Below are 14,480 nucleotides of genomic sequence, written 5' to 3' on the forward strand. Positions count from 1 at the left end.
CCACTTTCTGGATGTTACCGATTATATTCCTGTAGCTTCTGTGCTTGTCTTTTCCTAGAAATCGGTAGTTAGATTTAGAAGCTTGATCAGATTCAGTTCAATTTTTCATCAACAGAGCAATCTAAGTTTACATCTTACCATTGCTTAGATCGGCAAATTTGACCCGTTTCTATTAGTCAAACAATAATCTACTGTGATGTGACACATATCTAAGTACGATTGATTGTTTTAGTTTATGCCGTTGTAAGATGATAAACTTCAGTTTCTAAAAAAGCCACAACGTTCTTTCAATCACAGGTTCCAAACTCAGACAGGGCAGGGCTTCAAGCTTCCCGCTTGTACAGGTCAGATGTTCCTTTCCCGCTGCCCTGGGGTGGGGGCACCTGGCCTCTGCATGAGCATCTCCAGGGATGGGGGCTCGTCCACTCAGCCCATCCCCGGGGCCACGTAGGAAGCTCCCTCACAAGGTCACAGCTTCTCCTCCAGGGCAGTGCATTTTCTTCCAAGGTTTTTGGTTTTTTGATTTTAAACGGGGTTTCTATCATGTTACCCTGCTCTGTGTTAATAATGTAAATATCACTTGCTTTCTCAAATAACACACTTTCCAGGCTATCTGGCCCACTAACTGAGGGAGTTTGGCTTGCTCTTGGGAATCCTCTTAGCTTAGCCCCTGTATTCAACACTCTATCTCCTATGCCTGCTTGTGGTCAACACCTTTGTTCATATTTTATTCTAGGGATCATAGTAAGGATGCGTTGCTATTAGTCTCATTGTCACCTCTGCCTTTATCTTTATTGCTCCTGTTGGGACTGTTTCTGGGAGAGGGACTCAGGGAACCTACCAGCCAAGGGTCTGTTCCAGCTCAGCTCAGCTCCAGATGGCTCCTCTGGGCACCGGGGCAGAGGGTCTGTGCGACCGGTGCCTCTTCTGCGAGGCCCAGGCTGTCAGGCTCCCTTTTAGACACTTCAGAGTCAAGCTATTCGCAGGCATCCAGCTGCCCTGCCTGCTCCCTGCCTGCCGGGCTCAGATCCCTGATGGCCTTAAAAGGAGAGTCAGAGGGTGGGCTGCACAGGCGCAGCTTCTCTCTGAAAGCGCCCAGGGAACAGTTTGTGGGAGCGAGAGGGTGCCTCCCAGAGCTTGGCCTCAAAATAGCCCGGTCGTCTTGAGCTACCCTTAACAGCCGGCCGTGAATCGATCACCCACAGTCTACGTAAAGCCCCTGTAAACCTATTTATATTTGATGTTTGTGCCACTCTGAACGAGCATTGAATCCAAACGGTTATTCCTGAGCATATTCTTTCCTCTTTTCCTTAAACTAAAGCTATCTTTAAGTTTCAAAGGTGTCCTCTTGCCTCTATGACCTGGAATTGGGTGGCGTGTGACATGTCACATCCACTTGTGAATGTGCCGTGGCGAGGTCCAGCTGCGTCTCTGATGCCAATTCATTGTCACTGTCACTTTCAGATGGAATACTGTTGCCCAAGTGACATCAGTTTCTGGGCGGAAACTAAGTGCCTTGCCTTTTGGAGTAGATTCCATCTCAAGGAATTGTCCAGAAAAGGAGACACTTATTTATCTCAGCTTCCTCCATGACTCCATTCCAAAATCAGCTTCTATAGGGACAGTATTCCTTGCAAATGTGGCAGATGGTCAGGGCAAGATCACAGCTCTTCTCCTTCCTTTACAGCTGTGACAAGTGTATGTGACAGGAGGTTGAATTAAGGAAAGTTACAGATAGGAAGCAAATCTACGTGGATTTCCACCCAGAAAGAGTCAGAGCTGGGCTCATTCAGCAGCCGAGACAGACGTGGATGCCAAGAGGAAGCCAGGGTGTGCCATGAGCCCCAGGGTGTTTACAAGATGCCAGCTTAGAGGGGGCATCCAGGGACAATATTTTGGAAAATCTAACATGAACTGGACATTAATGTGAAATAAGGCCCAAGAAAAGGCTCCGCTTTCTCTGTGTTTGCAGGGTGACTGTGCAGCGGTGCAGTGCATGGCTCTGTGCTCGCGTCTGCACTGCACTCTGCCCACTCCCCGCCGGCACTGGAGCAGCTCTGCAGACCAACGTGGCGCAGCCGAGCCGCACCAGCACCCTCAGGTCCTGGCCTGTCTTCCCACTGTCCCTTTCCAGTGACGACAAGCTGCTTGCTGTGGGCCAAACACACTTGCAGAGTCGGTGGCTGTCAGCCCTGGGGCCCAATTCCCTCACTTCCCAGCCATGCGGCCTCAGACATCCTCACCTGTGAAATGTGTGCAACGTTAGGAGGAGCGGATGAAGTGACGCGTGTGAGTGCTCAGCCCGGACCCCGACGCGCAGCAAGGCCTCAGTGAATTGCAGCTATTTTCTTTAAGCCTCAGGCTGTTCCCGTTCTCTGGGGGGTCCACAACCGAACGCCCTCCTAGCTGCCTAGAAACTTTTTTTCTTTTCTTTTTTTCTTTTTGGCTGCTTTGGGTCTTCATTGCTGTGCACGGGCTTTCTCTAGTACTCTTCGTTGCGGTGCGCGGGTTTCTCATTGCGGTGGCTTCTCTTGTTGTGGAGCTCGTGCTCTAGGCGCACGGGCTCAGTAGTTGTGGCTCGTGGGCTCAGTAGTTGTTGTGGCTCGTGGGCTCAGTAGTCGTGGCTCGTGGGCTCAGTAGTCGTAGCGCACGGGCTTAGTTTCTCTGCGGCATGTGGGATCTTCCCGGACCAGGGCTCGAACCCATGTCCCTGGCATTGGCAAGCGGATTCTTAACCACACTGCGCTACCAGGGAAGCCCTACTTGGAAACTCTTATTTGTCCTTCTTCTCCTTCAAGTCCCGGCTCAGGGGTGCCTCTGGGAAGCTGCCCCTGACCCACCTCTGCCTCCTCTTCCTTCCCTGCCTCGTCCCCGCTCCCCTCTCCTCCTGCACAGACGTCCTGAGGAGGGTAACTCCTCACTGCATGGTGACTTCTGACTCTTACCCTAGAGGGCTCGACATCCATGTCTACCATTACTGATGAATACATATTTGTTAAAATAATTAATTAAACAAACTCAGGACTTTATTCAATAAAACTTTGGCTGGAAACTATAAATATCTTTGATCCTTGAAGAATTCATTGTTACTAAATGCAATTTTGTAAGAGAAACCTTCCCGACACAGGGTGGGTCAATGGAGGCGGGGTGGGAAAGATAAAAAGAATTCTTGGTGGTAGGAAGTTTGAGGAACCGCTGCGCGAGCTTCTCCTTCCATCCCAGCGGGAGCCTGATCTCCGGATTAAGCCTTTGTTTCTGAGCTTAGGAGGCAGCAGCTGCCACTGAAGGTAGGATACAGGGCTTTGCCGCTGACCAGTGCCTTTCCTGGGTCACTTCCGCCTTCTGCCTGGCATGTGCCCCTGCTGGCCTTCTGTGGGCTGGCCTCTAGTCCCTGGCCACTCCCTAAGGTCCCTTGGGGTTAGTTTGATGCAAACAGTTGGATGGGACCAGCTCCTCTCACCTCCTGCCATTTTGCAGTTAAAACTCTATGCATGCAAAATTTTGTAAATGACCCAGCATGATACGGTGACTATATTTTCAGACCCCCAAACTGAGTTTGTTAACCAAAGATTGATTTCAGACTTGTGAACTCTTTTATACGAGAAGTCTTATAAAGTTACAAATACTAAATCATATTTTATGATGTATTCTTTAATAAATTTATTTATTTATTTATTTTTGGCTGCATTGGGTCTTCGTTGCTGCACGTGAGCTTGCTCTAGTTGCGGCGAGCGGGGCCTACTCTTCGTTGTGGTGCGCGGGCTTCTCATTGCAGTGGATTCTCTCGTCGCGGAGCACGGGCTCTAGGCACACGGGCTTCAGTAGCTGTGGCACGCGGGCTCAGTAGTTGTGGCGCACGGGCTTAGTTGCTCCGCGGCATGTGGGATCTTCCCGGACCAGGACTCGAACCCGTGTCCCCTGCATTGGCAGGCAGATTCCTAACTACTGTGCCACCAGGGAAGCCCGTGATGTATTACACTATCATTGTACTCTCCTCCCAAGTCTATACTCCTATATGCACCCTTCTCTCTTTATTCCATCCAGATACAACTGGAGAAGGTCTTTCCTCCTAACAAAGATCAGTTATTTCACAGGAGTTTCAGACCCCTTTCCCTCTCATTGTGTAGGTCTTCTTTCCTCCTATTACGCCCTCCTCCGTTGTGAATTACTGGTCTTTCTTTAGGACTTGGTCATCCTCACTGGCAAACTGATGTGCTTTAGGGCCTCCCACATAAAGAAACAAGAGAACCCCTCTGGCCTCCTCACCCCCCTCCAGCTACTGTTCCATTACTCTGATTCCCTTTATCGTCAAATTCCTCAAAACGCTTTCTGTAAACACCACTCGCCGCCCTTCCCTCCACGTGGCCTCCTGCACTCTGACACATCAAAGTGCGCTTGTCAAGGCGCCACGGAGGTACTTGGGCCAAATCTAAAGAGAATCCTCTTGCTTGGCCTCCCTCTGTCTGCCTCGGCTCTGTGGCAGCGCATCTCTGGGGCTTCCTCCCGCTCCATTAGCTGCGCCTCGGACCTCTGTAGCATTCTCCCTCCTTACCCAAGTTCTGCTGGTGGGTGTTTCTTAGGGCTCTGGAGGCCACTCTTGAAGGAACTTGGATACGCTTGGCTTTTGTTATTTAAAGTTTTGTCGGTATATTACGCTACATGACTATACCTTTTCATTAAAAACCCACAATTACATAAAGAGTCAAAATCCCACTAACCACTCCCACCAGCCCCATTCTCGTCCACAGAACTAACCGCACCCCAGGCCTGGGGCTCTGGAGCCTCGCCAGCCACTTCGGGCCTCCAGGCCACCAGCCACCTCGCCTTCTCCCCTCCCCAGACAGACGTCTTCACGCCGTTAGGAAGGGCTTCCCTGGTGGCGCAGCGGTTGAGAATCTGCCTGCTAATGCAGGGGACATGGGTTCGAGCCCTGGTCTGGGAAGATCCCACATGCCGCAGAGCAACTAGGCCCGTGAGCCATGGCCGCTGGGCCTGCGCGTCCGGAGCCTGTGCTCCGCAACGGGAGAGGCCGCAACACTGAGAGGCCCGCGCACCGCGATGAAGAGTGGCCCCCACTCGCTGCAACTAGAGAAAGCCCTCGCAGAGAAACGAAGACCCAACACAGCCAGAAAATAAATAAAAATAAATAAATTAAAAGAAGCCTCAACATTTAAAAAGAATAAAGCCTCTGGGAGCAGCAACTCTGTGTCTCTCAGTGTTTCAGTCCCAGTGCTTGGAGCAAGCAGGGCACAGCAAAGTAGTACAATACACGGATGGCAACTTCAGTGCAGCCTGTTTGGTGCCCCTCTCACATGTACATACCCTGAGACTACATGTGTACATACGTATAGTCAATCCTCACTACCCATGGATTTCATACGTGTGAATTTGCCTACTTGCTAAAAATTTCCAAGGAAGGAGAAGATCGGAGATGCACAACCTCCCAGAAGGAAAGGCAAGTGAGCAACACAACACAACACAGCACAACAAACACCACACAACAGTCATCAACATTCGAGACGTCGGAGCACGAGAGCCTTCCTCCCAGATATTAGCTGTGCTCTATTTCCCAGAGTCGAGATGTCGCCCCAAAGCCTTTCCCCAATGAAGAAACCTTCATTTCTTTTAGCCTCAACAGGCCATGTGTCCAGAGTTGTTTGTTGTCTTTCATACTCTTTAATAGACTTACTTCGTTTAAAGGGGAAAAATTTGCCCAAGAACGTGGCTACTAGAGACCTGATCCAGTGCCCTGTTTCTCTGGCATCTAGATGTTCACAGATGTGGTAATGACAGTGAGGGAAGGCACAGAAAGGCTTGAGGGTAAGAGGGGTTACTGCCCTCTCCCCTTCTGGGAGTCCCTGTGCCTGCCCACAGGCCGTGGGGAGTGGTGCTGAAACCCGCGCAGCTCTGTCGCCCAGACGCTTCTGCAAGCTGGTACATTCCCGCCCTGTGGCATGGAGGTCAGAGGGCTGCTTCCAGATATTCTCTTTTCTGCAGAGCTTTCTGTCCAGAGCAGCTGCTGGTTTCCCAGCCCCTGCGCCCCATTCTGGGAGGAGCCGCACTCTTTCCCTGCTCTGTTGTAAACAGTAGGTGCTCAGAGAGCCTGGGCCCGAAAGGCAGGGCAGGAGGCCACACGTAAGCTGGCGGGGGAGCAGGGCCCCTGCGAGCGGGCGGGAAGCAGGCACCGCCCGCCCGGCCTGTGGGACGCCCTGCGCGGGTGGCTTGCTCAGAAGATGGGGTTCCCTCGTCCCTTTCTGGAGCACCACGCCCTCCCCACCTCCGCCATCGTTTCCTGCTGCGGCCCCTTGCGCAGCGTCTGTCGGTTATAATCTTGTCCCCTATCGGCTGCAGCCAGGAGGGCAAAGCTTCACACGTCTTGCTCGCTTGGACGGGTGTCTGGCGCTCAGGGTGCACAGCACCTGGTTGTGGTGAACGGATCCAGCCCCTGCTCGGCTGGTGACCGTCTGTACTGCACAGCCTGTGACACGGGACAGACCACTTCAGGCCTCTGACCCTCCGCTCCTTCGAGAACACGGGTTTTGAGGGGACTCTGTGATTCTATGTCATGAGCGTGAAGCCACACTGGGAACCAGCAGACGCAAGCTGGGGAGTCGCCCTGGACAGAAATGGGTAGGCAGGAGGGCTTCCAGAACCATCAGAAAGCACTCTGTGGGGTAGAGGAAGGAGGGCGGCAACCAAGGGGACAAAGGAAAACTCCTGCCCAAGGGACAGTCCTCAGACTCCGCCCTCACCAGCCCCTCTCAGCCTGGAGGCTCGGCTCTGACCAGGAGGGCCGCGTCATCTGTCACAGAATTCATGCCATTTAAGCCTGACAGTAGGCCTACTTTGTCACACAGATGAGGAACCTGGGACTCAGAGAGGTTAAATCCTTCCCCACGGTCACAGCAGCTGGAGAGGCGAGGAGATCGCATCTGACCCCAAAGCCTGAAATGTTACAGATCTCTTAGCTTCTGACAGTTCCCTGAAAACTGCAAAGGACAGCGGTTGTTAGGAGTTCAGGCTCTGAAGTGAGAACGCAGGGTGAGACTCCTGGTGCTGCCCTGTCTGTGCCTCAGTTTCCACATCTGTAAAATAATGGGGATGATGGTGGTATCTGTGCCACGGGGTTCAGTGGCTTAAACTGAAAACACGGCTGACAAGCAATACGCGACCATAAGCATTAGCTGCTACTACGGTGATTATGCTTGAAGAATTACTACAATGAGGAGAAAGCCTGCTTTTCCAGGTTTATCTCCTGTTGCTTTTGAATCCCCTCCGACTCTGCTCTAGATGAGAAGTCCGTGAGGAGAAAGTGCTCAGACAGTCCATGCTGGTGGCCCAGACCTGTCTGAGGTCCCCACTTACCAGCCTTCTGGGCAGAGGAGAGGGAGAGCCATCCTCTAGGTGACATCTGCCTGACTGCTTTCAATGGTGCCTCATTTCTTTCAGGTTTTGGGATTAGCTCGTCAAGCTAGCTTGTGTGGCCACTTTGAAGGAGACGCGATCCTGGGAGAGCCAAGGACTGGGGATGACAAGGGGTCAGGGTGCGGCCGGGCCCCTCGAAGGCCTGGCTGAAGACAAGACACACCCCCAGACACGGAAGGGCCGATGTGGCCGCGGCTCAGGCCGACCCTCCCACCTGGGCTGCAGGGGCTCATGCAGCCTTCGGATCAGGAGGGGTCAGGAGAGGGAAGGAAGATGGTCGGCCCAGGACACGCAGCCCCTCTTAGGTGGCCCCTGCGCCGACCCCGCTTCTCGTTACCTGCTCTCTGGGTGTCTTCTGGCTTTGCCTTCTGCTGCCTGTCTGTCTCAAGTGCCAGCTCCTGCAGAGAAGCTGGCCGTCCCCTCAGTTTCCCATCAGCCCCCTGGGCCTTCTGCCTCTTGGGCCAAGGGCAGATTCAGACGCTACCCTTGAACTAGGAGTGACTTAAGAAGGGCAGTGAGCACGGCAGGGGCTCCTATGTGCGTCTACTGGACGCCCAGGGCTCAGCGTTGAGGCCAGGTAGCCAGGGCATGACCGTTAGGGGTGGAAGCAGAGACAGAGACAGAGAAAGACACAGGCAGAGAGAGAGACAGAGAGACAGGGGCAGAGACACACACAAAGAGGAAGGAGAGGCGTCCGGCACCTGCTGGAGGTGAGCACAGCTGCCTCTGGCTCAGCCACACCTCCTGGAAAGGACACCCCCATTTTATGGATGAGGAAATTGAGGCTCAGGGAGATTCAGGGGCACCTGGGTTTTGCTCAGCTTGTCTGAGCCTCCTTACTCCCGGGGAAGCTGTGGAGGAAATTTAAAAGGAAGAGATGGAGAGAGCAAAATTACTATGTTTGCATTGGGCCTGAGGGCAGTTTGCCAAAGGTGGAGGGAAGCCACACCTGTGCAGACCGGAGAGGCTGTGTGTCCCCAAGTCAACTAGAAGTTGCCGGGAAAGGCCACGATGGCAAGCACGACAGCTCCCCCTGGGGAGGAGGGAAGGCAGCTTAGCGTGGGGGGAAGATGGAGGCGTCTGTGTTTATTAAATCACACAGCGGGGTCTGGAGGGGGGCGGTGCCGCGGGACTCATTGGTGTGGAAGAGGTTCCCTGAGTGCATCTCACGGGGGCCTGGCTGGGAACGCAGCCGGCAGAGCTGAGCAAGGGAACAGACACACAGGACTAGCTGTGGGGCGGCTGGGGAGGAGGGTGGAGATGGCGGCCCAGGAAGGCTTCGAGGGGCTTGCGGATGCCCCTCCGTCTGGGGCCACTGTCCTGGTGGTGCCCTGCCCCACCTGAGGTAGCAGAACCGCACCCGCAGGGTAGGGAGATGCCAGGGAGTTGCCTACAGAGCACAGCGTCTGTGATCAGACCCTTGCACGGTCCTGAGCTGGGTGGAGGGAAGAGAAGAACCGACGACCGGGGAGAAAGGAATTCCCAGCGAACAGCTGGATCTCAGACACCGGCAGAGACTGTCAGGCGACGGTGTCTCAACGATAGTGCGCGTGTGTGTGTGACACACGAAACCGTCTAATGTCTCGTTTTAGTCTCAAAACCATGCTTGGGTGCAGTAACCAGCTATCGCTATGACAACCCTGTGCTCCAAGCCATCACCCCGGTGCTCGGTGGCATTGGGCAGTAGGCTCCCTTTCTCACTCAGCGTCTGTGGGCAGCGGGCCTGGCAGGCCCCCTCCCGGGACGAGGGGGCAACTCTCCAGGCCTGGCTCTCCCATGAAGGGGTGGGAGGGCTGGAGGTGAGGACTCACTGAGCAATGCCTCAGCCGACCGGCTTGTTTTCTAGCTAAGAAAGAACAGGCCCGAGGGTTCATTTGCTCGTCAGCACATTCTTCACCTCCAGAAGGGGGCAAGCGTAGGCCCAGCTGGGGGCAGATGCGGGATCTGGGGGTCAGAGCATAGCTGCAGACACCTGCGTCTATTTGAGCCGGTTCAAGCAGAGGAGGACATAACACAGGGAACAGGCACTTCCGGAGTCTGAAGCCGAGGGCGGGCTCTAGCTTGGACTTCCAGAAACAACCCCTGCCCCACGCTCTCAGGACTAGCCCGGTGAGAGGGCTGGCGCTCCTGCTTCCAGGATCAGAATTCAGGGCGGTCAGATGCCCTGCAGGCACGCAGACCTCGGGAGAGGGTGCTGGTAGCTCCGTGGGCTGCCAGGCCCCACCTGCCTTGTTCTTTAAACAGTAAAGAGTGATCTGTGGGGACTTAGGGCTTCTCTGCTAAACGGCCCCGGCAGAGTCTGCAGATGGGACCAGAGACGGAGCTGCTCTTCCCGCAGCCCCAAGCCTGACCCTGGATGCTCTGTGGCCGCTGTGCCTGCGCGAAGGCCCTTGGGCCCGGGCAGCCTCTGAGCTGCCCTCGGCAGCGTGTGCGGGTGCGTGCACACGTGTGCCTGCGCGTGCGCGTGCCTGCCTACTTGAGTACGGACCTGGGTTTGGATTCTGGTTTGGAACCCTGGACCCACCACTTGTTAGCTGTATAATCTGGGGCAAAGGCACAGCTTCTCAGACCTCGGTTACTCACCCGGGAAGAGGGCTGCCAGCACCAGGCTGAGTGCCCGGGAGCCTGGGAATTTCCCCAGGAGCCGGAGGGTGCTGCTGGGGTCTCCGAAAGGGCCCTGACAAGGCGCCCTCCTCCGCATCTGGGTCTCAAGCAAAATGAGACCCCCCCGGTCCTGGGTCATCGTGCAGTTCCAGTCGGACCAGCGACTCCCTTCCGCGAGAAGACAAACCGCGTCTTGTCCAGACACCGCGACTGTGCTTTCCAGTCGCAGGTGGTGGCGCTCGGGGCCTCACCGATAAACATTTATTGCCCAGAGCTACTGCAGACAGCGAAGGACGTCATAAAGTCAAATGCCAAATGAACGTGGCTTGTTTAGGACTCACTGGCTTCCCTAGCAGGACTTGGGAGGGTCTTTCATGGGAAAGGAACTGACCGCGGCGCCACACCAAGCAGGAGTGCAGACGGCCTGTCTCAAGACCACCTCCCTCCTCCACGCCCCACGGCTCGCCGCGGGCCAGGGCCACCTCTTCCAACCGCAGCCCCGGGGACAAACCCCGCCGGGTGGCCCCCGGCGGGGCTCTCGCTCATCCTTTCTTCGGACGCACCACTGACTGTGCTTCGGATCTCAGCTGAAGTTCGGGGCTGACCAGTGAGACCCTGCCTGACAGAAGGGTGGTAGGGGGTGAGTCTGCGATTCCTGACTTTCCTTTTTGGCTGTCTGGAGTCTCCCGGAAGCCCCGCCTTGTCTGGTCACCACACCAGCCTCCCCTGAACCTTTCTCAGTGGGACGTGGGACCAGGGGAAACAGTCCCCTTCCCTTTTTGCTCTCCCAGGCAACTGGTCACCGATCAGCAGGACGGCTGCAACCGGGGTGGGTCTGGCTGGCTGAGGAGGCCTGAGAGGGACTGACACACCTCGGAACTGCCCAGATCATTCTGTTACTGAGGATACAGCCTGTATTCAGGCGTGGTCACTTGAGAAAAGAAAAACAAAACAAGACAAAACCAATGAGCTAAAACAATTAAAAGGTAAAAGGAAAAACACCAAAGTTAATTATCTACTTTTCTTTCTCTTAGGTTGTCAAATGACGCTCATCCCCCACCATGAACCGTAAAAAACCAGGACAGAGACTTCCTTGAACCATGAGCATTTGTGGCAAGATCCACTTTTAATACGTGAAGTGCCCACGGAATCAGTCGCCACGGTGAGCGCGTCCTTGCAATAAATAACGTTCGCGTCACGTTTAGACTGCGCGAGGACTTTTACGTAACTTTCCACTGGATTCCATGGTAACGTTTGCAGTACAAGTTGTTGAAAGTGTCATTCAGCTTTTTAAAATGAGGAAACTGAGAGGATTCATGGTTTGTCGAGGCCTCTTTAAGGAACTTCAACACATCTGGGGAGACCATGAATTCTTAGTGACAGGGATGTGGTCGGGGGAGGGGAAGGCTGTGAGGAGCCGGTGGCAGCCGCTGCGCTCGCAGGTCTGCGCCCCTGTTCACCGCCCTGACAGGGAGGCACCACATCCCCGCCTTGGAAGAGGACCCCAAGGGTCAGAGAGGCTAAGGCGCTCGTCCAAGGTCACGCAGCTAGTGCCTGCTCGTGCCAAGCCCCAGTGCCTTCCTCCAGCCTCCCCGAACCCCGCCCCCCTGCCCCTGCCCACCTGCCCAGCGCCCCTGCACTGGGAAGGGCCAGAGTGTGAGTGGGGTCGTGAGCCCGGTAAGGTGGTAGAACTTTGGGGCCGAGGGCCTTAGGGATCATTTAGCCCCTCATCTTAGTCCTTTTCTCCTGGCTGGTGGGCTGGGAAGCGGATCCCTGAACCCCTGTCCGCATCTTGGCCTGAACTGCCAATGTGAGCACTGATGTCCGGTCGGGCGGCTCAGGGCGCCCCCCACTGGCAGGAGGGGACTCAGCACCACGGGCTCTGCTCCTCTGCGTCTGGTCTGAGGTTCTCCTGCCCGGGAGGGAAGGACAGAGGACGCTCCTTGAGATTCAAAGTTTCTATGCATAACAAAGTTCTCCCCAGAAGAAGGAAGGGGGAATTGGATAGCTCTAGGAACCAGTAACAGGATAGGGAGTTTTTAACCTGTACAGACCACCTGTTGGAATCTGGCTGGCCGGCCTGACAGCTGCTTGGTGAGGGCTGGTCTCATTTGGGGTGGAGGGGCAGCTGTGCCCGGTCACCACCTACCCTTAGCCAGTACCTCTGCTGACAGAAGCAGTCGAGGACCGGGGTCCAGGGCGGCCACCCTTACGCTCATTAATTCTGTTCCATTGTCACAGGAACAGTCAGTGAGCACCTAGGCGAGCAAAGCTCTGCTTCCTCAGGGGACAGATGTGAGAGGGTACGGCCTGGGTTTGGGGCTCACCTGGGGCCTGTCCAGAGGGCGTCCCGTCCCCGGGGGTGCAGGCAGGGGTGCCCCGGGTTTGGTGTGTGTTTAGTGAACGGCCCAGATGGACAGCTGCTCCATCCACTGCTAAAGGGGGGCTTACTTAGAACTCTGTCGACTTGACTTTCAAACCACTAAGACCATCTTTGGTGAGCCAAGATCAAGGGTAAATTGTGTAGCCATGAGTCAGGCTTTAGAAAAACTGGCAGAAACAGACAATCTTGTGTAGGTATTTTTTAGGTTGGCAAATTTTAAATAGAAAACTTTTTGTCTATTCTAGGAAGGATTTCTGTTGACAACTATCTCACTAGTTTATGGTGTATAGCAGCCAAGGACACTTCTTGTAGACAAAATTAAGTTCTTCCTGAAGTAGTGTTTTCGTAGGATTTGGGCCACAGGGCTCAGGTGAACTATGGTGGCCTGCAGTTTGATTGTTCTGGGAAAACTTCTTGGACAGCTGAAGCCTCCATGCACGTCCGAGCCACGGGGGCAAACCCCAGATGCTCAGACAACACTGCTAAACAGTAACTGAAGTGAGCAGAAACAACTAACATACCTCACTTGAAGAGTTCCGGGTGAATTACTGTTCCGTGACAGAGGCTAACCCTCAGGAAGGTTATATCAAGCATCAAATCGTGTGTCCAACAAACATTCACTGAGCACCGAGGGTGTGCAAGCTACCCTAAGAGGGCAGTCCCCCTGCAGGGACGCGCGCCCCCGGCCCCGTGCTCCGGGCACCATTTTAGAGACGTTTTGAGTGAATGTGCTCATGTCACCAGGGCTACAGTGACACACTCAAGTGGCCAGTGCTTGGTTTCCCAGCTGAATCGGGGAAGTTCAGGGAAATCGGTCGTGTTAACGAGTTCAGGTGTATCCACTCCGGCTACTAGATTAAGGTTTTATGCGTCCATTTGGCCGAGGTGTCCACCGCTGTCCCTCCCAATGTGTCCTGTCCTCGCTCTTTGTCCTTCGAGTTCTGGCTCCAGGTCACACCGGGCAGCCCACTGGACTCCAACACAGCTTGCAGCTCTGCGCCTGGCTGGCGAGGGGCACAGTTTGTGGAAAGCAGGACTAGAGGCCTCAAGCCAAGGACCTGTGAAGAGGGTCCGCTGCAATGCAGACCCCACAAAAGCATCTTCTGTGGTGTAGCAAGGTCACCCTTGCATCTTGTTGTCCCTGGAGGGGCTGCCGGACGGCACCTTTTGAAAGTTCAAACTCATGCACCTTTGCAAGCGATGCCTCCTCACACGGGGCCAGCCCCAGGGAGGTGTGAATTCCCGTCTGGGGGCCGTTGTGGGACAAGCCGCCTGGCTCCTTTGATCTCAGACACTCTTCAGAGTCATTTGTGCGCGGAGATGGTGCGGCCTCACTTCTCAGCCTACTGTTGATGGCTTAGTTCCCAGAGGCGTGCGGGCAGGCAGCAGCTCTAGAAGCTGAGAGCTGCAGGCCCTGGTGTGGCTCTCGCAGGGAGAGGAGGGCGAAAGCCAAAGCTTCCATTTGCCTCTTTTACATTCACGGTTGCTTTCTGCTTTTAGCCTTTCACGGGCTCCAGTGAACAGACTTCAGGGGCTTGTGCGGGAAGGAACCTCAAAAGCTCATTTGATCCAGCCCTCTGCCTCAGGTGGGACCACACCCAGAAGCCCCACGGGGGGACAGATGGCGGCCGCCCACCCGCTGGAGGGGCAGCCCTGCTTGGCCTCCAGCCCCTGCTGGAGGGGGTGTGCTGGGTGGGGGCTCCAGGCTCCTGCTGGCCCCTGTGTGTGCAGACCTGTGCCGGTGACAAACAAGCCCAGACTAGCTGGGCCCTGGTGACAACTCTGGGCCTGTAAGCAAAACCACCAGACACATCTGCTTGCCTCTCACAGGTTTAAAAATAAATTATGCACTGTGGGAAAGGTCCCCTTTCCCTCCTGCCCTGCACCCTTGTCCCAGAGGCCGTGTCGAGCGCCCTCTGATACCACTGCCTGCCCTCATCGCCCCTCTGTGACCACGTTTCCTGCAAAGGCAACCCCCCGGCTGATTCTTTCTTTTTTTAAAATAGAAGTTTTAGCTGTAGAACAATATAATTTGACATCTGTACACACTACAGTGTGATCACGACCA

The sequence above is a fragment of the Delphinus delphis genome, chromosome 14 (assembly GCF_949987515.2).
Source record: "Delphinus delphis chromosome 14, mDelDel1.2, whole genome shotgun sequence".
Taxonomy (NCBI): Eukaryota; Metazoa; Chordata; class Mammalia; order Artiodactyla; family Delphinidae; genus Delphinus; species Delphinus delphis.